Genomic DNA, 26,776 nt, shown 5'->3' on the forward strand with positions numbered 1-26,776 from the left:
CCCCACTACCACTGCTGGCTATGACAACCCTAGGAACCATCTAATTGGTGTTATATGTAGACACATATATAAATTGAGGCACAAGGAAAGAGATTATGCTGAAACTTTCTAAAACACTGGCCAAACCGGAGGTGGAGTACAAGGGTAAGATCTGCCCTCTGCAGTATGCTTTAACCTGCAATGTAATTCAAACATCCACAGTCAATTCAACTTCCTTATGTTACTTTAAATTTATGTTAATTTAGGTTTGTAATGCATGGAACATTCTGTGCAGTTACTGCTGCAAAAATCTATTTTTCAATGAATTTATATCCTGTGTATGTATGGCTATGACAACCATAAACTTGAACTTCAGCTTGAACAGTTTGGTTCCATTCAGACTGAGAAACAGAATTCAATGTATCATGCAACTTTAAAACTGAGGATGAACTTCTAGCCCTGATGAAACTATTTATAATGAATTTCAAAACTGTAAAGAGCAGGAATACTTCAATTAATAGATGGAACTTACTACATGTAAAGGATTCATCAGTATGCAGAGACCAGAGAAATGGGAGTTGCTCTCATTCAAGAAGTTCAAAGAATGATTTGGTCATGGCATAGAGCGCTATGAAATATTTTGATTGGGTAGACAGTGAGTGGGTATTTCCTGCAATGCTGCCGGGGTAAGAGAAATGAAAAAGAACCTGTGGCGATATTAGGATCTAAATAAAGTTGCACAAGTGGTGATGCTCCAGAGCACACTAGGAGATGGGCAGAAATAGATTCAAAATGGGAATCTGATGAATACGCAAAGTGGAATTTTTTGCAGAGCTCTGGGGAAAATGCAGTGGAATGGGCTTAAAAACATAGGTCTTTCAAAGACACAACACAGGCACAGTGCGGCCAATATCTTTCATTATGTGATTCAAGAATAATACATCACAGATGAGGATCATCAAGCCTCTTGCACAATCTTAGTGAATCTTTGCAAAAGCTTTGAGCAGTATCACAGCTGATGATGTCTGGCCAAGTTCCAAATGGTGCTATTGAGAACTTTGCCCAAGTTCTTATTGAACTCTTCTAGGATTTACAATTATCCATAGAGTTCCTTTCGGCATTTATTTAGATTACAGACACCTATCTCTTGTACAAGCAGATCTTTCCTACCAGAATGAGGCCCTACTTTTACATGAAAAACAAAGAATTTCATCAGTAGTTCTGTAAGTCTCCTTTGACTGAAGGGCTGAATAATAGAGTTGTAGAATGGGTCAATATCAATCTCCATCCTGTAGTCCTATCGCTCAAGTTCCTCACTGTAGTAAAAGAAAAGTGGAAATGTCACAGTCTCCCTTATAATGATGTAAAAAAAAATGAAGGATGCAACAACAGATCATCTAGAATCTCTCTCTGCCAGTGAATTACAGCATGTACAAACGTGTCCTAGTTCAGTGCATGAAAAGGAACAGAATCAATCAGAAGTGACAGTGATTTTTAAGATGCTTAGAAATTAAGTGTAACAATAAAGTAACACAGATCCTACAAGAATTATTTTAATCTAGAAGATGTATTTCATGACTTGGCATCCCATATTAGAGTTTTCCCACTGCACACTTTGTGGAAATACAGGGGAAAAGTGTTGTGTTTGATATTGAGGGATAGTGCAGAGCACACCAAGACACCAGTATGCAGGATATTCAACAGAATATCACTGTTAACTACATTACATCTTCCCTTCCTGGGAAAAAAAATAAGTATGCACTTCTTGTCCATAGAACTGCATTAAAATTATAATCAATGAAATTGAGTGATTCAGTTCACTTTACACATAGCACATAACTTAAGCTCCTTACATAACTATAAAAATAAATTGCCAACATTATAATTGTCTTTCTCTTCACTTTTAATTCATTCTCTTTCTCTTCCTCTCTCTCTCTCTCTCTCTCTCTCTCTTTCTCTCTCTCTCTCTTCCTCTCTCTCTCTTTCTCTCCACCCCCCCGCCCCCAACCAACACTTCCTTTTTTCAGGAATAGTCTCGTTTTGTGAAATTATTTCCAACATGAGAACTCTTTAAAAAAAACACTGAATCTAATGGAAACATGAGGAAATCTGTAGATGCTGGAATTTCAAGCAACACACATAAAAGTTGCTGGTGAACACAGCAGTCCAGGCAGTATCTCTAGGAAGAGGTACAATTGATGTTTCGGGCTGAGACCCTTCGTCAGGACTAACTGAAAGAAGAGCAAGTAAGAGATTTGAAAGTGGGAGGGAGAGTGGGAGAACCAAAATGATAGGAGAAGACAGGAGGGGGGAGGGAGGGGAGCCAAGAGCTGGACAGTTGATTGGCAAAAGGGATATGAGAGGATCATGGGACGGGAGGCCTAGGGAGAAAGAAAGGGGGAGGGGGAAGCCCAGAGGATGGGCAAAGAGAGGGACAGAGGGAGAAAAAGGAGAGAAAGAGAAAAAGTATATATATAATAAATAAATAACAGATCGGGTATGAGGGGGAGGTGGGGCATTAACGGAAGTTAGAGAAGTCAATGTTCATGACATCAGGTTGGAGGCTACTCAGACGGAATATAAGGTGTTGTTCCTCCAACCTGAGTGTGGCTTCATCTTGACAGTAGAGGAGGCCATGGATTGACATATCAGAATGAGAATGGGAGGTGGAATTAAAATGTGTGGCCACTGAGAGATCCTGCTTTCCCTGGCGGACAGAGCGTAGGTGTTCAGCGAAACGGTCTCCCAGTCTGCGTCGGGTCTCACCAATGTATAGAAGGCCGCATCGGGAGCACCGAACACAGTATATCACCCCAGTCAACTCACAGGTGAAGTGTCGCCTCACCTGGAAGGACTGTCTGGGGCCCTGAATGGTAGTGGGGGAGGAAGTGTAAGGGCATGTGTAGCATTTGTTCCATTTACAAGGATAAGTGCCGGGAGGGAGATCGGTGGGGAGGGATGGGGTGGACGAATGGACAAGGGAGTAAGGGAGTCGCGTAGGGAGTGATCCCTGCGGAAAGCGGTGGGGGGGGGAAGGAAAGATGTGCTTAGTGGTGGGATCCCGTTGGAGGTGGCGGAAGTTACAGAGAATAATATGTTGGACCCAGAGGCTGGTGGGGTGGTAGGTCAGGACCAGGGGAACCCTATTCCTAGTGGGGTGGCGGGAGGATGGGGTGAGAGCAGATGTGCGTGAAATGGGAGAGATGCGTTTGAGAGCAGAGTTGATGGTGGAGGAAGGGAAGCCCCTTTCTTTAAAAAAGGAGGATATCTCCCTCGTCCTGGAATGAAAAGCCTCATCCTGAGAGCTGATGCGGCGGAGACGGGGGAATTGCGAGAAGGGGGTGTCATTTTTGCAAGAGACAGGGTGAGAAGAGGAATAGTCCAGGTAGCTGTGAGAGTCTGTAGGCTTATAGTAGACATCAGTAGATAAGCTGTCTCCAGAGATAGAGACAGAAAGATCTAGAAAGGGGATGGAGGTGTCGGAAATGGACCAGGTAAACTTGAGGGCAGGGTGAAATGGCCTGCTGAGTTCAGCAGCAACTGAATCTAATGGAGGTCAGGGTAGACGACCAAAACACTCCAGCAAAGTGAGAGGATTATTCTGCCTCTTGCTCTAAGCTATTACGCTATGGAGAATACCTCTGTGGTGGGAGCGGTAAATGACCTGATCTGCTATAGGTTCTTGGAAATGTTGAAATGGATGGATCAGGCAACTCTATATGATTTTCTACCTTTTGTGGACCTTGAAGGCACATGAAGGCCTGTACCGTCTGATTTCACTTATGATGTTCAGATCACAAACGATCGTGGTGCAAACCATCAAGGATGGTGAGTGTGTGTCTTTCAAGCCAGTAAGGTTTGAGGTCGTGAGGTTCTTTTGGAACAGTTGGCCATCCATGCTCACAGTATTGCATGACTTTCCTGCCAATTTGGTCCTTTTACAACTTAGTGTGAATTTTATCCAGTTTACTCTGTGCTGAGGAAAGCTTTCACTTACCTGAGCTAAGTAGATGTCGGTGTCTTCCATGAGAGTGGAGTCAGCTTCCGTCCATTCACTTTTGCATGGTATCCTCGACAGAGTGTCTGGTGTTGTGAAAGATTTGCCAGGGACATGTTCAGTGTCATAGTAGTATCGCATAAGCCTTATTCTGAATCCTTGCAGATGTGGAGGTAAGTCATCCAAGTGTTTTGAACTGAGGAGGCTGACAAGTGGCTTAAGGTCTGCTTCAAGTAGGAATTTCGTGCCTTTCAAGTAGCAGCTGAAGCATTCATGAGCCCACATGAGAGCCAGCGTCTCCTTTTCAATTTGGGCATAACACTGTTCAGTAGGAGTCAGTGCTCTTGATGCACATGCCACCGGTTTCCATACACCACTGCATTCTTGCATGATCACTACCTGTAGACCAAAGGAAGAGACAACTGCTGAGACCTTAGTTGCTTTGATCGAATCAAAAAACACCAGTATTGGTGAGAGATAAGCTCTGCTTTAAGAGATGTGAATGACTTTTGGTGCGTCCCAGGTCCAAATGTTTCTCCAAGAGAGGAGGTCACATAGTGGCTTTGTTTTATCTGCCAAATCAGGAATGAATTTGCCCAGATGGTTTACCATGCCAAGGAAACTGCAGATCTCTAATACATTTGTAGGTTATTTCATGTTCCGAACTCCTGCCAGTTTGTCTGAATCTGCTTGCACTCTCACTGAGGACAGTTGGTAGCTAAGACCTTCACCTCCAACTTCGTAAATTCGCATTTCTCTTTGTTCAGGGTGATTCCAGCCTGATTCGAAGACAGTTTCCACTCTTTTGTCATGTTCCTCACTTGAGCCTCCGAAAATGAGTATATCATCAATGTGACAGAATCCTCCTTCCAGTCCCTCTAAAATTTGTTTCCTCCTCATCCGAAAGATTTCAGGGGCTGATGAGATGCCATAAGGGAGTATCTTGAAGGCACAGCATCCATAAGTTGTGATAAAGGTTGTGAGCTTCTGTGATTCTTCAACTAACTGGATCTGCCAGGACCCTAAGTTTGCATCTAGTTTGGCAATAGATCCATTTGCTCTAGTTATGGTGCCAAGCACTTCTGTTCTCTCAAGTTTGGTGTTGACTTTGTTCTTCATTGGGACTGCTTTATGCTTCGGTGTGGTCAGAGAGTAGGGCATCACTCCTGGCCTTAGTTGGATAAGGCACCTTTCTTTCAGTAACACCCCACCTCCAGCCTGTGACAACTGTGAGTGCTTCTGGCACTGAACGCTGTTTAGCAAATCCACCCTTGCAATGAGGTTCAGCTTATCGATGGCATGTTATCGCAGAAGTTGTGAGAAGAGATTTAGAACAACATTGATATCCTCTTTTTAAGTCTTTCTCATTTTTATGAATGGAAGGAGTAAACATTCTTTTCCCACTCAGCTTATGTTTCCCTGGCCCCAAGAGCACTTCCTTTGTTGGATTTAGCATAATGCCTATTTCCTTCACCAGTTTTGTGAACAGACATTTGGGGATGGCTGTGATATCTGCCCCGGTGTCCATTTTGAACATCATTGCTTTATTTTGCAATGGCACAGAGGTGCATCTGCCTTGTCTATTAGAATCTAGAGTCCAAAGGAAACTCCCTCTTTGTCTGAATCATGGTCTGCTTTGACCCCCTGAGAACCGTTTCAGAGTGACACTGGCTTTTATAATGACCAGCTCTACTGCATTTGTGGCATTTCACTTGCTTTGCTGGACAGAGCTCTTTGCCGAGGAATAGAGACTTGCCTCACTCCTGCAGGTGGACATCTTACCTGCTCTTTGTTTCAATTGTCTGTTTTGCTTGAGCTGAGCTCTACTGTCACCTCTTTCTGACTACACCTTGTTTGCACCCTTCTTTTTGTACAGTTTCTCACTTTACCTCGGCATTATTTTCCTGCTGGAGTTCTGCCTGTTGCTGACGAACATTCTCACTCTGCCTGACTATAGTAATAGCTTTCTCTTGTGTAAGATTTGCCTTCAACTAAAGTCTCTCTGACAATTTGGTGTCTAGTAGCCTGACAACAATCCTGTCTCTAATGAGCTCATCCAGATTTCCAAATGCACAGTTGTCTGACGGGGCATACAATGCTGTGATGAAGTCATTTACACCTTCATCTGGCTCCTGTTTTCTGGAGTTGAACTTTTCCCTCTCATATATCTTATTTCACTTTTCTGTGAAATATTCTTTGAGTTTGTCCTGCATTGTTTTGTACTCCTTTTTCTGAGCATCTGTCAATCCTAATCCACCCATGGTGTTATCTGCTTCGTCACCCATGCAGTATATCAGTGTACTTACTTGATGTTCTTTTGGAGCCTGAGTGAGATTGCTTGCAACCCTAAATCTATCAAAGCATCTGAGCCATCACTCAAAGTCCCCTGATTTAGAGAATCCAAGTGTGTCTCGGGGTGGTGGGGGGGGGGCTTTATTAGTTAAGTAGATGTAGGTACTGCAGGCATTTGCTCAATTTTCCTGATTGTTTATTTACTTATTATTTAATTTATTTGGACTACAATTTTTTTCTCTCCCTGAGAGTTTGACTGACTTCTCTGCTGTGTATGTGTCTCTCAGTGAACTTCCCTAGGCTACTTTGTATCCACTTTTGGGTGTAGCTTGAAGGTGTTGCCTAGCAACCCTGGTCCTAGCTCATCTCAATCTCATGGTGCATACAATTAGAAAACTAGAATAGGCAGTCCCTGGATATTTTTCATAAATATATGCAAAACAAGAACAGTCTTACTGTAAATTCTTCTTGTTGGGGATCTCACTTGGTCTGTAGCACAAGTTCATTGATGATCAACCACTTCTGACACCATGTTGTGTTCGATATTGAGGGATAGTGCAGAGCACACCAAGACACCAGTATGCAGGATGTTCAAGTGAACTTTATTGATAAGGCTGCTTGTACAATATGTGAACTCCTCCCATGAGGGAGTGGCTAACTGAGTGGCATAGGAATAACACTATTAACTACCACTACAATGAGGTGACCAGACTCTCAGGATTTCCCAACCAATATGGAAAAGAAGTCCTGTCGGATCTGGGAACCCCTGCAGCCTGGTTCCCAGGCTATCAGCAAAATGTCAGTGTAGGGAGATTGAATTCATTCTTCATCAAACTAACTCATTTTGAATCTGTATTGTGCAGACTTCATACAAACTTGAATACAATTGATATCACTGCTGGACACTGCAGGCATTATAGATCTCTTTCACAGTACAGCTGCTTCTGCAACAGTTTTCTCTGATTGTAGTTTCTTTTTTGTTCATCTTTGGTTTTAAGACCTTGGTTGGAAAATCAGACTCCTCAGCCTGAGTAACACCATGGAGAATTTCTTCATCTTCACTGTCTGCAGTATAATATGGTCGCTGTCCATAATATGATTCAAGTATGTGAATCACATCAGCATCGGGCATCTCCTCAATATTCTCCACATTCACATTCTTGAAGATGTCAAAATTATCCATGCCCTGAGTGGAAACTAGAATTAAAATAAACAACCATTAACATTGTTGAATAACTTTGATTCTAAGTTTTTCCCAATAGTCTCTGTCACTACTTTCACTTTTCTCTCCTCCATCTGCCTATTACCTCACACATTGCTTGGATCAACCTACCACTTGCCAGTTCATCCCTTCCCCATATCTCTTTATAGTGGCTATTTACCTCCCCCACCCTCACACCCTCAGTCCAGATGAATGGTCTCGATCCGAAACAGTGACTCTCCATTTCCCTCTACAGACACTGCCTGACCCTTTGAGTACCTCCAACAAATTGTTTTTAGTTTCAGATTCCATCATCTGCAAGTTTTTGTATCTGCATACTGTTGTCGTCTATCTCAGATGACAAGCACTTTAGTCCCCTTTGTTCTAGTTTTCTCCACTGTCCTAGTAACTCACTTGAGCTGTTGATTTGCCATTGTGTAAAGATGCCTCACCAAGGATTCCACAGGTTTAATCCAAAACCTAAATTCACAGTTTTAGGCATTAGCACTAAAAGTATTCAGTTTATTAAGTCCTTTGCCCCAATTATTTCTCCTGATCTCGCTGTACATATAGCTTTCATTATTGTGTCATTAAAAACTGGTAAATTAGTTTATTAATGTCACATATGATGTACAGTGAAGAACTTGTCTTGCATACTGTTCATACAGATCAATTTACTACAACAACGTAGTGAGGTAGTGGAAAGTAAAACCATTACAGAGCACAGAATAAGCTGTCCCAGCTACAGAGAAAATGATATTTAGTCAGGCAATAAGATTCAAAGTCATAACAAGGTAGGATGTAAGACCAAGAATCTATCTTCTTGTACTAAGGAAGCATTCAAAGTCTTATAACAGTGAGGTAGAAACTATCTTTGACCCTGGTGAATGTGCTTTCAGGCTTTTTTTATCTTCAGCCCAATAGGAGGGGACAGAATTTAGAATGTGGGTGAAGCCTTTGATTATGCTGGTTACTTTACCAAGGTAACAAACAGTATAGGTAGAGTCAATGGGGTGGGTGTGTCATTTCTGTGATGTGCTGAGCTGTGTCCACAACTCCCTGCAGTTTTTTATGGTCATGAACAGAGCAGATGACATACAAGAAATGATGTGTACTGATAGGATGCATTCTAAGGTGCATTGATAAAAAATAGTGAGGGTCAAAGAGGACATGCCAAATTTCTTTAACCTCCTGAGGAAGTAGAGGCTAAGCCAAGGTTCCCTGGCCATGGTGTCAACATGATGGGACTTGGACAGGCAATTGGCAATGTTCACTCCTCAGAATTTGAAGCTCTCAACCCTCTTGAGCCCAGCAACATTGGTGTAAGCAGCAACTCTTTTGTTTTGCTGACATTGAGGGAAAGGTTGTTGTATTGACACTGTGACAATTGGCCTTCTACCTCTTTCCTGCAATCAGACTCATCATTATTTGAGATTTGACCCACAACAGCGGTATCACTTGCAAACTTGTAGATGGAGGTAGACAAGATCTGGCCACAGAGTTGTGAGTGTCTAGGTAGTAGAGTAAGGGTCTGAAGATGCAGCTTTGTGGGACATCAGTGTTGAAGATAATTGTAGCAGAAGTGTTGTTGCTTTTCTTTGCTGATTGTTAGTTAAGGAGTCAGGAATCCATTTGCAAGGAATAATGCGACTGCATTCTTTTATGTTACATGTGTTTGTTATAAAGACAATATTATTGATTTTAATTCATCACTCCTCTAGTTTATTTTCATTATTTGTTTTATGTCTATGAAGATTCTCAGTCATCCAGGTTATTATATATTCAGTTGTAGTAAATCAAGGCAACTGGACTTGCTGCATTGTCTAGAAGACGTTTCACCACTCATCTGAAAGGCTTTTTCAATTCTAATCCATGGTGGGTAGTTTTATAAAATCTGTGAGTTGTTTAAAGGTATAACAATCATTTTAAGTAGTTACTGTAGTCTGCGAGTTTTCTAGCCGTCCTCACAAACTCCCGTACCATTTTTAGGGTGTTCTCCCCAAAGTGCGTAGCAAGATGTCTACAAAGGTTCTCAAGCTGCTATACCTTTAAACGACTCACAGAGTTTATAAGCCGGAAAACTACCCACCATAGATCAGAACTGAAGAAGCCTCTCAGGTGAGTGGAGAAACATCTCTAGACATCACAGCAGGTCCAGTTTCCTTTACTACTGCTTGATACATTATTTGTTTTATACTAATTTTCACAGCTTTCTTTGTCCTTGATCAATTATTCTACCTCTATGTCTTCAAAATATCTGACTCTACTCTAACTGCTCATTACCTCAAACACCAGGCTCCCTTTCTACTTAACACTTTAATTTTCCACAGTCTTGATCTGAATATTTACGAGCAGTACTGTTACATTAAACTTTATGGCAAGAAGATTTGATACAGGTGTAAATATGTCTTACTGTAATTATACAGGTCTTTGATTATATTGCACCTGAAATCTTATGTATAGTTTTGGTCTTTTTATTCTAAAATGTACATACCACAGAGTGAGTGGAGTGAAAGTCGCCCGACCAGCTCCTTGGATGGATGGTGTAGTATATGAGGAAATAGAGAACAGCCTAGGCCTGTGTTCTTTAGACCAGAAAAATAAGAAGTACGAGGGGTGATTGATAAGTTTGTGGCCTAAGGTTGAAGGAGTCAATTTTAGAAATCCTAGCACATGTATTTTTCCTACATTTACACACATAGTCCAGCAGTCGTGAAGCATACGGATCCCTTCTTTGTAGAAGTCAGCGTCTTGGACCTCCAGAAGTGATCCACAGCAGTGGGTGATTGGTAAGTTCGTAGCCTAAGGTAGAAGGAGATGAGTTATTAACTTCAAACTCTGCATAATCACTCAAAGAGTTGAACTGCATGTGCACTTAACGAGAGCTGTATAACTCATCTCCTTCTACCTTAGACCACAAACTTATCAATCACCCCCGCTGTGGACCACCTGGAGGTCCAAGATGCTCTCGTTACATGCACGTGCAATTCAACTCTTCGAGTGATAATGCAGAAGGTTTGAAGTTAATGACTCATCTCCTTCTACCTTAGGCCACAATCTTATCAATCACCCCCGCTGTGGACCACTTCTACAAAGAAAGGATCCGTATGCTCCACGACCGCTGGACTAAGTGTATACATGTAGGAGGGGACTATGTTGAAAAATAAATGTGCTAGGTTTTCTAAGATCGTCTCCTTCTACCTTAGGCCACGAACTTATTAATCACTCCTTGTAATTTCAATGACACGCACGCATTTCTTACAGTGTTGAATAGGCTGGAGGCAGTGAGGGTGGGATCAGGGTCACTGTATCAGGATAAGGAGTAAGGTATTTGGGGCTGAGAAGAGGAGAAGTCTCTTTTCTTAAGGGATGGATGGCAAATACTTGGAATTCTCTATCCAGTTCAATCATTGAACTTATTCACAATAGGCATCAATAGATTTCTGATGAAAAACACAACTCATGGGAAAGAAACCTGATGGGTCAAGCAGGATCTGTGGGAGGATGGGAAATGTCAATGTTTTGGGTCGAGGCTCTGCATTAGGACTATGATCCAAAGCTTTCTAAATATTAAAGGAATCATGGATTATGAGATAGTGCAGGAAAATGGAATGGAACTTCATGATCAGCCAAGATCTCATTGAATGAGAGTGCCAGTTCTGCTCCTAATGTTATTACAGTGTTTTTCCTAATGTTGGTGCTAATGCTTCATGAAACAGAATCAGACGTCCCCTCAGGTACACACACACTGGTGGACCCATCACTTCCTTACACCAGCTGCATGTGCTCCCTGTCTCCCCATTTGCAGGGCTACACATACCCGATGAGGAACTTCCAGCAGAAACTTCCTGGATAAAGTCACCTCCATAATGGTGATGGCAGCTTTTTGTACCCAAGGACCTCCTGGTTACAAATGGCACGACTTACCAGGACCTAAAGAAACTCTCCCCTTGACAGTTAAACCAATCTAGGAGGTCTAACCGAGTGGCTAGCAACATGCATTCACCACAAACACATCTTTCTTGGTGAATCATTAATGGATTCATAGAATCTTATAACATGGAAACAAGCTATTTGGCCCAATTCATCCATGCTGGTGAGTGACATCCTTCCACACTAATCTCATCACCTAACACTTGATCCATCGCCCTCCATGTCTAAAGATTCAAGTACTCATTGCTCTCCGTGTCTCATGATTCAAATGCTCTCACAGACCCAGTTTCAACCATACTCTCTGGTGGTGTATTCCAGATACTCAACACTCTCTGGGTGAAGAAGGTCTCCAATATTCCCTTGTATCTCCTTAAGATCTTTTCCCCCTTACGCTAAATCTATGTCCTCTACTTTTACCTACGTTTGATATTGGGAAGTTTTTTGCAGTCTGCTGTATCTATGCCCTTCATAATTTTATATACTTCAGCCATATCACCTCTTAACCTCCTCTGTTCCGGGGAGAACAGACCCAGCCTCTCCAATCTCTGCTCATAATTGAACTGGTCCATCCCAAATAACATCTGGTGAATCTCCTCTGTCCCCAGCTCCAGTGCTATCACATCTTTCCTGAACTTTGATGACTAAAACTGCAAACAGCACTCCAGATGGTGTCTGAGAAAAGTTTTAGAAAGTTAAAGCATTACTTCCCTACTGCTGTATTCAATGCTCCTAAACTGGGCCAAATTGCATGGGCTCCAATCATCGGTTCCAAAGGGAACAAAACAACATTCAGCAGTTCCCACACAATTAATCCCAGGTTCACACATAACCAAATTACTTTCCAGATTTGCTTAATGGGTTTGCCTCTCCACCTCTGGACTCCATAGAGAGTCCAACAACAGAACACAGGCATGCAGGGGTTTACCATATTTCAGAAGGGAATTTCCATTCAGAATCCACAGCAAGTCAGAGCTGGCTGACAATCATATTTCCCATTCTCTTGAATGAACATCCTCGATCTGAGACTGGAGAATATCTTTAATTATTATACATCAGCTTAGCAATTATTTCTAAAATGAACCTATTTTGATTAACTGTAATTAACAATATTTATTTCAAGAGAACTTAAATGTCTCTAAATAAAAGAAAATTAATATTTTCTTATTCATATGGAGATTTGTAAACTTACGTCTGAATTGCAGTTCAAACAACGGAGGGCATTTCACTGTTAGGTTTTGTTAAAAAATGACCAATAACCAATCAGGTGCCCATTTACTTTTGCTAAAAGGAATCAAAAGATAAACCCTCAGAACTATGATTTGTCTGTCATCAGTTTGACACCTTTGTCTATAATTTAGCATATTTAGGCGTAGATGGTTAGATTATCTACACCTGACCAATGATATTGTGGCTCAGCAACAGTAATAAATCCTGAGTTTATAGAAAGAAGTTAACAAAGAAATATCTTCTACGATAGCATCCTGGTGAATCTCCTCTAACACCTCTCCAACACTATCACATGTGAAATTTAAAGCAGTTTGAAAAGTTAACAAGTAGAACTGAGAAATAACAACCCAAAACTTGACCTCCCTTAATGATAATACAGTTGATCCCCTTTTTAACATTATAGTGTAAATTAATGGGGATTGATCATTTGTGTCTATTTAGTACTGTAGCTTTCATTATCTTAGATTGTACAGATTAAAATGAGTAATTAGATAAGAAAATCATCAAAATGTATATGTTAAGTCAACTAAAACTGAGAATACCTTAAAAACCATTCCCATCAGCGGGGAAGATCACTGACGGATAACTCCAGTCTCAGTGGACCATTAGTAATTTGGTAATAAGCAAACAGGATTGAAATTCCATCCCACGATCCTGTTACTGGAATATTTGTTGCACATATCCAGATGTTGAAGCCTCAACATCTGATAGTCGTCTAGGAATTTCCTCAGGCAAGCTTTGGCTTCCCTGCTGCAATTCCAGATCTTTCCTTAGGTTTCTCCATATAATATTGACCATAATATTGGAACTGCCCCAGGGAAAATTCCAGCCCTCAGTTAAATTCTGTACACTTTGATTGCAGATTACAGATCAATTGGTTCCTTGAGTGTTGATTCTAACTCATTTCACCTACCCAAATCTCAACAAACAACACTTGTGCTTGAAGACAAGCCCTGAACTATATCAGGAAAAATTGTAAAACATTTAATATGTTCTCTGGGTAATTTCGATACTGCGATTTTATTTACTCAGTTCTCTCTCTCATTCTGCAATCTGATATCATAATTCCACCCATCACTATTTCCCTAAATTAGTGATTACTAATCTGACTTCCAGTAATTAGCTGCTTGGAAATTCTGACAGAAACACCCAATAGTTTTGTTGTAGAGCTGCCCTTACAAAACCAGGGGAGGTAGCAGGATTGCGATACTCATCAAAGAAGGGTTTGATACCAAGTTCAACATCAGTCACTCGCAATGGCAGACTGATTGATTTAACTCCCTGTTCTAAGCTTTCTGGACCAATTCTGCCTCGTCGACTAACCACAAGCTCAATGAAAGTTAAACACCAAAGGAATTAACTGGTCCAAGGGTACTTATTATATTTTGTATTTCAATCTTTTAGCTAACATGATCATGGTTTTCCTCATATCATGGAGACATATAGATTGTTAACAAGCCTTTCAACCCACAATGATCATTATTACCCATTTAGAGTAAACCTACATTAATCCTAATTTTTTTATTCTTTCCATATCTTATTAACTATCCTCAACCACTAGATTTTTTCAGTCACCTCTAATCTACAGTGGCCAATAAACCTAATAAACGACATCTTTCAGAAGTTGAAGGAAACCCATGTTGTCACAGGGAGAATGTACGAACTCCACACGGGCAGTTCCTTTGAACCTGGGTCTTTGGAGTTGTGAGGCAGTGACTCGACTAGCTACACCACTGCACCCTCCTGCTATAACGCCTCAGAATTTAATTGTTAATATACTTACATACCTTGTTACCAATCAGAAGCTTTCAAAAATTTGCTTCATTTGTCGCACATACATTGAAATATAGAGAGAACTGTTTCATTTGTGGCAAAAACAAATCAGCGAGGGTTAGGCTGAGTAGGCCACAAACGATACCACACTTTCAGCACCAACATAGCATGTCCACAACCCTAATTATACATCTTTGGATTGTGGGAAGATACCAGAGCACCTGGAGGAAACCCATGTGGCCACGGGGGAGATGTAAAAACTCTTTACAGACAGCAATAGGGATTGAACCCCAATCTTACAGCTGATGCTATAAAGCATTGTGCTAGCTTCTACGCTACCATACCACTCACAAAATTCAAGAGGCCCCAGTGAGGATCAAACTCACAACCACTGGTTTACAAGACCAATACAGTAACCACTGAGCTATGGAACAAGTTGCTGTGTCCAAATTCAAACTTATAGTAGTGATTTCAAAACTCACCAAACTGGAGAGGAGAAGGAATTGTTTGGTTAATGCCCTTACAAATAAAAAGCCACTTCTTCAGATAATGCTGACCACAAAGGTGCACAAATTCTGTATCAAAGGTTATTGACCCTCCAGAGTTTGCAAAGGACAACAATAGCCCACTGGCTATCATGAACAGCAGACCCTCCATTTCAGCTCACGGTGTTAAGTACTTTGTATCTCTGCCTTTACTTTCATCCTTTCTTCTGTTTATAGCAGTTATGCTATTCGACAGTAACTTATCGCTATCTTGCATTAACCACGGGTCTCATTTTGTTATTCGCTTTGAAATATTTCCAACACTTAAAAACCATAATGTTCCAACCGAATCTAACCAGAACTTGTTCCTTGATTAATGTTTAGTCTAATCAATCAGTGTCTGTAACTGATATCTAAAGTGCACAGGGGACAATAGTAATTTCAATTATCAAGATGCATAGGTATGCAAACCATGACCCCTGAACGGAATTGTGTGGCAGACACAATCATAATGCCAGTCAGTGTGCCACCAGCTGTGCCAATTTGGAGCTCCATGTTTCAACCTACACCATGTCCAAAGCTTTAGTATTGAAGGAGTGATTAGAGGCAAAGTTCAAAGTAAATTTATTATCAAAGTGCATACATGTCACCATGTACAACCCTGGGATTCATTTTTTTAAGGGCAATTACAGTAAATACAAGAAACACAATCGAGTCAATGAAAGACCGCAGGCAACAGAATGGACAACAACCAATATGCAAAACAAAACAATTGTGCAAATACAAAAAGATAAAAAATAAATAATCTAGAAGAGAAAAAAAATAATAATAATAAGTAAACAAGTAAATCAATCACATATGTTGGATAGATTTTAAGAAGTGCAAAACCAGAAATACTGTATATTAAAAAGAAAGTGAGGTAGTGTCCAAAGATTCAATGTCGATTTAGGAATCAGATGGCAGAGGGGAAGAAGCTGTTCCTGAATTGCTGAGTGTGTGCCTTCAGGCTTCTGTACTTCCTATATCCAGATTATGAGATGAAGAGTCCTTGAAAGTGAGTCCATAGGTTGTGGAAACAGTTCCGTGATGGGGCGAGTGAAATTGAGTGAAGTTATCCCCTCGGGTTCAAGAGCCGGATGGTTGAGGGGTATTAACTGTTCCTGAACCTGGTGGTGTGAGTCCTGAGGCTCCTGTACATTCTTCTTTATGGCAGCAGTGAGAAGAGAGCATGGCCTGGATAGTGGGGTTCTTGATGATGGCTGCTTTCCTGGAACAGCGCTCCCTATAGATGTGCTCATTCGGTGGGAGGCTTTTACCCATGATTGACTGAGCTATATACACTACTTTTGTAGACTTTTACATACAAAAGGCATTGGTGTTTCCATACCAGGCCATGATGTAACCAGTCAATATACTCTCCACCACACATCTATAGAAGGTTGTCAAAGTTTTAAATGACATGCAGAACCTTCACAAACTTCTAAGAAAGTAGAGGTGCTACTGTTCTTTCTTCATAATGCACATGTGCTGGACCCATGTTTATAACATTATGCAAGGCACAGACAGAGTAGGCAGCTGGTATCTTTTTTTTTGCAGAATCAAAATGTCGAATACTCAACAACATGAATGTGAGGTGAGAGACGCTATGTTTAAAGGAGTATACTGTATTTAGGCCAAGTTTTTCACACAGAGAATGGTGGGTACCAGGAGTGGTGGTGGAAATGGGTACATAATCAGAATCAGAATCAAATTTAATATCACATGCATATGTCGTGAAACGTGTTAAGTTAAAATAAGTAGTATAAAAAAACAGAAATAAAAAAGTAGTGAGGTAATGTTCATGGGTTCAATGTCCATTTAGAAATCGAATGGCAGAGAGGATGGAGCTGTTCCTGATTCACTGGATGTATGCCTTTAGGCTTCTGTACTCATAAATAGAGGTATTCATGAGTTCTTTCATAGGTGTACAAATGAGCAGAGAAAGAAGAGACATGGTCGCTGTATAGACAGAAATGATTTGTTTAGGTAGGCACTTAAGTACCAGTATAATTAGTTGTGCATAACGCCATGGGCTAAAGGACCCATTCCTGTGCATACTGTTCTATTTTCTATGTTCTATGATAGACGCCCAAGCTATTTAAAGCTATAGTCAAAGCTGTATACTTCAGTTATTGGTTTATAGTTCCTGGCCTTGGCTGCATTTCCTTGTGTATTAAGTGCCCCCTGTGACTGTTCAGCACTCAGTAGACCACAGATAGTGATGTGCAGGGTGCTGAAATAAAGACTTCTGCACCAACCAATCACTTTCAGATATCAGTGAGCCTGTTGGCCTGTTACAGGATTGGCTGTGATGAAGGGCCACACTAAGAGGCAGCTATGGGCAAAGTGGGGGAAAATGGATGATCTTAAACGGGCATCGTGGATAAGATCGGCTGAAGAGCCTGCTTCTATACTGTAGTACTCTGTGACTCTCAGAGCTGTCTGCAAGAGGCCATTCCTGCAGAAGATGTTCAGTGAACAGTTTTCAGACTGGGTTTTCATGAACAAAGGTTTTTTTTTTACTAAGTGCAATCGTGAACGATAGCCAGATCAGAAGAGCTGATCAAGTCCACCAGTTCCCAAAGAGAACTCTGATAGGCCAATCAGATTGTTCACTGCTGTTCAGAGAACAGGCATAAGTCGCTAACCCCTGCACCCCAGAAACACACCTGAGCAGTGCGGCGGATGTATGTGCTATGCATGACCTGATCTGAAAGCATCATGTTGACTCATAACAGATCATGTTCGCGGTGAAACAGCTTGGTCAAGGATGACTGACAGACAAATTGTACTGCCACTACCCCACTAAAGATGACGTGACTGAAATCAGCAAATATTGCAGCCAGAAATAGAATCTTAAGGTAGCCTAAAGCCGAAGAATGAATATTATACAGCTGGTGCATTCCAGATGCTGTTGTAAATTAAGAAACATCTTACATTGGATAATGAAGTTCACCAAGGGTGCCTGTAAAAGGCTAACATGTTTTCCTTGTCAGACAGAATTTGCAAGATCATTCAAAGTGCAAGATCTCAGTAACTCCTCAAACACTGGAAATATAAGGGACTGTTGATGCTGGAATCTGGAGCCGCAAAAAACGCAGAGCTGCAAAAATTTGGCAGAGTTGTGGATAGTGAGGAAATTTGTCAAAAGATTCAGAAGGATAAGGACCATTTGGAGATGTGGGCAGAGAAATGGCAAATGGACTTTACACCAGACGAGTGCAAAGTAGTGCATTTTGGGAGATCAAATTTAAAACAAAAGTATAAAGTAAATGGCAGGACCCTGAGGAGCACTGATGTACAGAGGGATCTTAGGGTGCAAGTCCATAGCTTTCTGACAGTTGCAACACAGGCAGAAAGGTTGCATTTCTTCATCAGTCAGGGTGCTGAGTTTAACATTTGGGAAGTCATGTTGCAGCTGTATAAACGTTAGGTTAAGCCACATTTGAAATATTCTGTGTTGTTATGGGGATTCATCAGAGTGTTGCCTTGTAAAACAAGATATCCGGTTTAAGATGGTGCTGGTGAAACTCAGCGACTACCTACTGGTGGCAAATAAAACAAAGAAAATAACTAAATACTTGATTAATCACGCTTTTTCTGGTAAACAATCACTGCAAACTATAGCTTGTAATTTCCCTGTCTTTGAACCGCCTGTAATACCTGGCATTTTTGTGGTGTGAACTGCAGTCTCGAAGGTTGCAGTGTGGCATGGTCCAGGCCAGAAAGGGGGGAATGAGCCGATGTATGGCCATTACTGGAGCGGACTTGCAGGCAATCCAATGCGGCAGAATATGGTGAGGTGAGCAGAGGCGAGGCAGAGTCAAGGCAGAGCCCAGGCCTAAGTGCGAGGAAAAGCCTCAGGTTTGACGAATTAAAGCACCGAGCTGAATTGGAAAGGTCGGGTGTGGGCCAAATCAAGGTGATGGACCCAAGAGTGTATCGATGCGGTCGTGCCTGGTTCTAGAAGAAAAGAACAACCTGAGGCTCGGATGATTTACGCACTGGGCCAGATTGAAAAGTCAAGGTGTCAGGGCCAGAGGCAAGGGACAAACCAGTTCAGATCGCTACTCCGCGAGATTTACTCATCTGAACTAAACTGAGGCTGTGGCCTGCAACTAATGGGCTTCTGAATCATGAACTTCAGTTCTGAATGTTATATGTTCACTTTTATTGTTAGCACAATTTGTTTTTTTCCCTCTGGACATTGGGTGCGTGACAGTCTTCTGTTTCATCTGGAACATTAGAACCTGACAGGAGACTTGATAAAGGTATAGAGAATTATGAGAGGCATATATAGGGTAGACAATCTTTCTCCCAAGGTGAAAATGTCAAATGTTAGAGGGCACAGCTTTAAGGTTGATGGGGGGAATTTAAAGCAGATGTTAGGAGGTAAGTTGTTTCATGCAGGGAATTGTAGGTGTCTGCCGGAGGGTTTCGGCCTGAGACATCAATTGTTCTCTTTTCCTGGCTTGCTCTGTCCCAACACTGCTGCTCCTTGTCTCGAGAGTATGGGAAATTTTAGTCTCTTCATTAGACTTCCACAGACACATACTTCATATGTGACATAATGCAAAAGGACAATGTAACATAACAGAAAGAAAGGGGAAATTAATGGGTAGGCATTCCAATTAATTGACCCATTTTGATGTTTTTTTCTTTGAATGGGTTCCATGGTTTTCTTCATTTCGTGGTTGTCTGTGGGGAAGACGAATCTCAGGCTTGTGTTCTGCATACATACTTCGATAATAAATATACTTTGAATATTTGAATCTTTGATAAAACATTTGAATAGTCAAAAAAAACAGAAACCAGTAACATATTTACACTGCTTCTGGCAACAGTGATGTTAAAATGCCTGTCAGTGCGTCAGAATTTTACCAGTGTCACAATTCAAGAATGAAGCATTCACATCATTTTGCATCTGCCAAATCTGGCAATGTTGGTATTTTCATTTGTTGTTTTTGCTCAATACACAGCAGATTTCCTCCTGAGCTTGTTGGATTTATACTTATTCTTCAGAACAAACTCAGTATTTCTGTATTTCCAGCAGAGCTCTTACTGGACAGGAAGGAGAACTCCAATGTTGAAGATCTGATTCTCTGATCCTTTCCCTGCTGTAATTTCAGCAAGTCAAGTTTAGTGTTGTCATAAGCATATGTATATGTCCAGGGTATAAATGCCATGAATATTAGGCTTTTGCAGCAGCAAAATACATTACAAGATGACGACAAACATAAGGTAACATAAACTTAAATTAATGTAAGTTAGATATAACTTACGCATGTGCACAATAAACAAAACAAACCTATTGACACATGTGCAAGATTGAGAGAGAGAAAAAAAACTTTAATCTAAGGTGGTGTTAGGGTGTTTCAGTTCGGTTCAAGAATCCAATGGCAGCGGGGAGGAAGCTGCCGTTGACCATTGCAAATTAAAAATGGTGTGTTCACTAAATAGATGTCTTATATAAAGCTCAGCATGGACGAATTGGGCCAAAGGGCGTGCTTTACCGCTGAGTAACTCTCTAACTCTATTTTTGCAAATTCCATGTCCTTTTACACCAGTGGTGTAAACGGGATCTGCGAACTAACCTGATTCATGAGTGCTAAGCTATTATTGGGATAGACACTGTTCAGTCAGCTCTGCAGGTAACACCACTGTCTTGTCGCTCCAGTGAGGTTCAAACCTGCAATGCTACAGATAGCAAATTCTCCCCGTCCCCTCCCACATCCCAAGAAAAGACTGGTTGTTAGGTTACTTACCCCAGGTGTGGCGGGGTGAGTGAGGGAATACATAACATGGAAATAAGTGGGGAAACAGGACTGATGGGCATGTTCTGACAGCCGGCACAGACTCCATGGTCTAAAGGTTAGCTTCCCCATCGTAAGTAAATTCAAACCTGTAGAGTGGATCACAACTCCATCAGTGAAGCTACTCAGCCCAGTCATTACTATTACTCACCCTTCATATGATTTAACCACACACATGCAGAGCTGTCATTGAATTCCTTTGAGCAATTAGATTAAAAATACCCCCTTCTACATTTTAGTACACCCTAGTTTCGAAGAACAAGAACTCTTGAATTAAAAAGTCCCCACTCAATGCTTCTGGCAATTCGCACCAACTTAAGCTCCAGTGGTTAGATTCTCTTAAAGGCTGCATAATTAATCAGCACACGTATCAGTAATAAAACATGCAATCAAATAAAACAATGTATTGTGCTGCAAAAGCCTGATCAGTAAAAGCAAGAAAGCCATACGTCCTTCATCCTCTCAGGCTGGTCAGTGGTTGAATTCTCCACTGTGGACAGCCTGCACCTATCAAGGACCAGAGATTTACCTGGACCAGGTAGGTACTAGCCTGAAGTGTAAGTGAGAAGCTGGGTACTTTGAGCAAAGTGATTTTATGTTCTGCTTCTCCAGAGCTTTCCATGGTAGCACAACACTTCACAGTACCAGCAACCTGGGTTCAATCCCTACTGCTGCCTGTAAGGAGTTTGTATGTTTTCCCCGTGATCGCTGGCTTTCTTCTGGGTGTTCCACTTTCCTCCCAGAATCCAAAGATGTACCAGGTTAATTGGTCATTATAAATTGTCCTGTGATTAGGCTCAGGCTCATCTACGGTTCATTGTCATGTGGTTCTGTTCTCCTAAAACTTGTGGACTTTGCTGTATGGGCAAATTTACTAATTGTTCCTCTATCTTTTTATCATCTTACTCATGATTTATTCTGTGCTTTCTTTCATTCCTTGTGCAATTATTTCATTCTTAATATCGCCCTAGATCTGTCAGCAACTATCAGTTTCATACATGCTCTCACATTGTTTCAACCACATTGAATACGTTTGAAATCTTACCAATGGTCAATTTACCATTTCAATTGTTCATTGGCCTATAACAGTATTGCATGTGCCCTACAGAAAAATAAACCTTTAATTCTTATTACCTTTTGTTATTTGTATTAGATTAGATTAGATTCAACTTTATTGTCATTGTGCTGAGTACAGATACAAAGCCAATGCAAAGAACAGTGTTAGTTACAAAATAACTGTGAATAAAAAGTAAGTGCTACAGCACACAAATATAAAAGTACTGAGGCAGTACAATATGGGTGCAATACTGCTTAGCGCTGTGATGTGAGGTTCAGCAGGGTCACAGCCTCCGAGAAGAAGCTCTTCCTGTGCCTGCTGGGGCGGGAGCGGAGGCTCCTGTAGTGCCTACCGGATGGGAGGAGAGTAAAAAGTTCATGGTTAGGGTGAGATGCATCCTTGATAATGCTTTCGCCTTGCCCAGGCAGTGTTTATGGTAGATGTTCTCAATAGTGGGCACTGTATTCTCAACTTGTATACTTATTAGTTGGCAATTAGTTGGGGTGAATGGGGTGTCTAGAGAGGGGTAGCACCTCTGGTGGGGGGGCCTGCCATGCCCTTCTCAGGGCAGCTTGTCCACCTTTGGTCCCCACCTGGCGCTCAGTTCTCACCTGTGGCTCCAAGTAGCTGTAACACGCGCAGCGGCCACACCCCAGTAAACCATCTCGGCAGACAGACCAAACCAAGTAGCCGATGGGTCTTCAACCCTTGGTGAGGTCGGGGATCTGTCTGTCCTAGCATGTGAAATCTGACCCTGGCAGATTGAGCGGAGGAGACCGATTAATGGTCCAACAGTGAAGAAGGCAGGCCCAGCAGGCGTTGTGGAGCGCTAAGAGCACGACAAGACACTTAGACATCCTGGTCATCCACTGCAGCAGGAGAGGTCTCCAGCCGTAACGGTTGTCCGTGCCACTGGATCAGCGTCTCTTCTGCCGAGAGGGTGGGATTGCCCCTGTGCAACAGCTGTTCCATTAAAACTCCATCACGCACAGGTTTCTGTTGTGAGATTCATCTCAGTTAGTGTCTTCCTCAAATCCGAAGGACTGCCACTAGTTGGCAAATGTCCAGAGGGAGTTGCTTAGGATATAGAGCAAGATGACCCCCTGCTGCTAGACTGAAAGAGGGGTCCAATGCAGCATTGAGATTAGAAAATTGACCCCTCTGGACATTCAGGACTTCCTTGTCCAGGTATGTTTGCATAAATATATCAAGTCTCTTTAAAATTCCAACAGTTTCATATATAACCACCAGTAATCCAGGCAGTTATGTGAACGGCCATTTTTCAGGGAGGAGGACAAAGAATAGCACAGAATATTTCAATACCCCACTCTCTAAAGAAGAGAAGAGACAGCAGATCTGATTCCTGGGAAGATATATGGATTTAGTTGCCTGATTGATACTTTTACTAAGCTTCCACATTCCACATGGCCATCGGTTATCCAAGAATTATGGCTTGTACTCCTAAATAAATGAATCAATGATCCAAATAGGAAAAGCTGACATAGAGCTACATATAAACTTCTGGAAGTACAGAAACAATTGAACATTTCTGGTCACCTGACTTCCGGTCAAGATGGCACCTACGTACATTGCTCCTTCAGTCGACATCTTCTGGAGAGATCATGAAACCATATATTTCACTTCTTTTATGTCTTTTACATTTGTTTTCCACCTTGGATGTGATTCTGATACTGTTGGAGGCTGTGATTTGGTATTTGGAGATCGTTTGGGTGTTCCAGCGCTCTGCAGTGTCTGAGAGGATTCCAGGAGGCAGAGGTGGTGAGCATGAGCAGGCTGCGGGATGGGGCGTGAGCCAACATTCAACTCCACTTTGCCAACTAAAGCTTCCATTGCGTGCCAATTAAAGTGACGAGAGATTGAAACATCAAGGCAAATACGGAAGTTTGGAGATCATTTGAGTGCTTCAGCACTCTGCAGTCTCTGAGTGGATTTTGGGAGGCAGAGGCAGTGTGCTCAAACCTCATAGTGGGCAGGCTCTGGGATGAGGCTCAAGCCATTGATTGACTCCATTTCGCCGATTAAAGCTTCCACTGTGCGTCGATTAAAGCGACAAGGAAGATTGAAACATCAAGGCGAATGCGAAAGATGAGCACTGGCTACCTGCCTTTTGATCGCTGAGAGTTACTCTGCTATGCTACCTGAGAGAGGAGAGCCTGTCTGGAGAACGTAGCTCAGATTTCCTGTGTTTTGGATGTGGACTTGGACTATACACTTTTTTGTTTGGTCTTACAGTTTCTTGGGATTCTGTGCTTTTCAACCCATCTTTCTCGTTTTTTTTGTGCAGGGAGGGGGATTTGGGGGTTTATGGGCCTGTTAGGTTTTTGTTCACTTTTTGTGCGGGGATTGGGGATTGATGATCTTGCTGCCTTGATTTTCTTTCCTTTCTTGGTTTCAAGGCTACCCAGGGAAGAAGAATTTCAGAGTTGTATACTTTGATAATAAACAAACTTTTGAATCTTTGTGTTTTTACAAGGTGTGTTGCAAACCAACTCAAAAGATTTGTATATATTAATGAAAAACAAAACATAACTCACATCAGTAAAAATGAACAAAAGGTTTAGATAGACGGATCGTAAACACAAAATAGTCTGCAGATGCTGGGGTCAAAGCAACACGCACAACACGCTGGAGGAACTCAGCAGGTTGGGCAGCATCCATGGAAACAAACAGTCAACATGGGTCTCGGCCCGAAACATTGACTGTTCGTTTCCACGGATGCTGCCCGACCCGCTGAGTTCCTCCAGCTGTTGTGCATGTTGCTTAGATAGACGGATAATTGGAATCAGTAAGCCATATCTAGAAAGTAGCTCACACAATGGTATCGTTTTAATATTAGGATTGTTTAAAAAAAGCAATTACAAACTTCTTTCGCAGAAGGTCAAAATATATACTGAGAAGGGTCATAATATTACAAATTTAAATACATATGCTATAATTACACTTCAGAGGAATATGAGATAAATGCAAGCAAAATAGTATTATCTCAGTTAGGGACCCTGGTTGCCATGGAGAAGTTCGGCCAAAGGGCTTGTTTTCTGTCTTGTATAGTTCTATGATTCTGATCCCTATTTTCGAAAGAAAAAGAAACCTATATGGCTAATAACTAATGATTAATGCATTGGCTCAGAGTACACAGCACCAGTGATCAATCTGAATTAGTAAATATGGTTGAAAAACACAACCACAGAGTCAAGTAAGACTTCAGGCAACTTATTAGCACGCCAGGAAATGCCTGCAGACGTCTTTCACTCCAACTTGAACGTACATGTTGAAAATTATCACTACAATCAGTGAGCTATATATTTCCAAATTTAACTTGATATTGATTGATTGGGGAAGACAACATCTAAAGTTTGCAAAGCACAGTTTGGAAACAAAGATTAACAGGAAAAATACATAGAATTTTAGGTCAATAATATTGGCAATAGTTCTAAAAATTCTTACAAACGGGAATGAATAGCAACCCAGGATCAATTCCGGCCACTGCCTGTAAGGAATTTACACGTTCTCTCCATGACCACGTGGGTTTCCTCTAGGTGCTCCAGCTTCTTTTCACAGTCCAAAGATGTACCAGCTGGTAGGCTAATTGGTCATTGTCAATTGTCCCATGATTAGAATAAGGTTAAAATTGGGGGATTGCTGGGTGGCACAGCTCAAATGGCTGGAAGAGCCAATTCCATGTTGTATCTCAATGAATAAATAAAATAAAGGAGATAGACCAAAGTCTTAAAGGAACAAGCATCCTCTTCTAGAAGTTTGGAAACAGGTGAACAGGAAGGAAATTCCATCCCTCATTCTCACATTTTGAAGTTCAAAGTAAATTCAGGTTTCCCCCGCCATCCGAAGGTAGAGTGGTTCGTAAGCCGAAATGTCGTAAAGTGAAGAAGCAATTACCATTTACTTATATAGGAAAATTTTGTGAGTGTTCGCAGATCCAAAAATAACCTACCAAATCATGCCAAATAACGCATAAAACCTAAAATAACAGTAACATATAGTAAAAGCAGGAATGATATGATAAATACACAGCCTATATAAAGTAGAAATACTTTTCCACAACCATTACTGAACTGTCCTCCGCAGCGAAAATCTCACGCAAGCGCCATCTGCAGAAAATCTCACGCAAGCGCTGTTGGCAAGGACACTCTCTCCAGTAACCTTTAAGCTGTGAAGCTGCCAAATCATACCAAATAACACGTAAAAATACACAGCCAATATAAAGCAGAAATAATGTATGTACAGTGTAGTATCACTTACCGGAATCGGGAAGACAGCGCCGAGCACACTGATGGTGGTATGTTAGACTGAGTCGTCGCAGGTTGGGTGATGCAGTGGCCCCCACCCTCCAGGCCGCCGAGCAATACATTGCCGCAAAGCATGCAGGAATGCAGCAGTAGCCGAGAGGCACACAGCATATCTTTAAGAAAAAAGCCGAAATAAACAAGCTAATTAATTAGTTGCCGCCCGACACGAAATTGTCGGCCCATATCAGTGCCGATTTCCAATTGCGTCGTCTCTGATCTGGGCCGACAATTATGTGTCGGTGGCACCTAATTAATTAGCATGTTTATTTCGGCTTTTTTCTTAAAGATGTGATGTGTGCCTCCTGGCTACCGTTGCATTCTCTGCGAATCGGTATCTGTCCGTGGCCTGGGTATTGGGGTGGTGGGACACTGGGGTGTCATTTCGTCATCGTCTGTTTCCATTAGAGCAAGCAGCTCATCTTCTTCTATCTCTGCCCGCCTCAATGTCGAAGGTCGAGGTTCGTCGTCTGCTGTGGCTCATGTGGAATGCTTGCTTGACTGCTGAGCCTCGCGCATTTTTCTATCATACAGTTCTTTATAAGCACTCATACCATCCTGCAAATATCTCTTAAACTGACGTACCCTTTCAAAATTAAAGTCGTACTTTATCATTACTCATTCGGTTTCGATCGTTATCCTTTTTTCTTCCAATTGT

At 41.6% G+C, this 26,776-nt stretch overlaps 1 long non-coding RNA gene across 1 annotated transcript in view; it reads right to left on the bottom strand.

The window, feature by feature from the left end:
• Positions 1 to 6,863: 6,863 nt before the first annotated feature.
• Positions 6,864 to 26,776, bottom strand: part of LOC140197246 (uncharacterized) — a 163,571-nt gene continuing 143,658 nt past the window's right edge. Inside the window, exon 5 of the long non-coding RNA XR_011885891.1 lies at positions 6,864 to 7,465. This is a non-coding gene — a long non-coding RNA (uncharacterized lncRNA). The remainder of the gene's footprint in view (positions 7,466 to 26,776) is intronic.

This window comes from Mobula birostris, chromosome 5, assembly GCF_030028105.1.
Source record: "Mobula birostris isolate sMobBir1 chromosome 5, sMobBir1.hap1, whole genome shotgun sequence".
NCBI classification, from domain to species: domain Eukaryota; kingdom Metazoa; phylum Chordata; class Chondrichthyes; order Myliobatiformes; family Myliobatidae; genus Mobula; species Mobula birostris.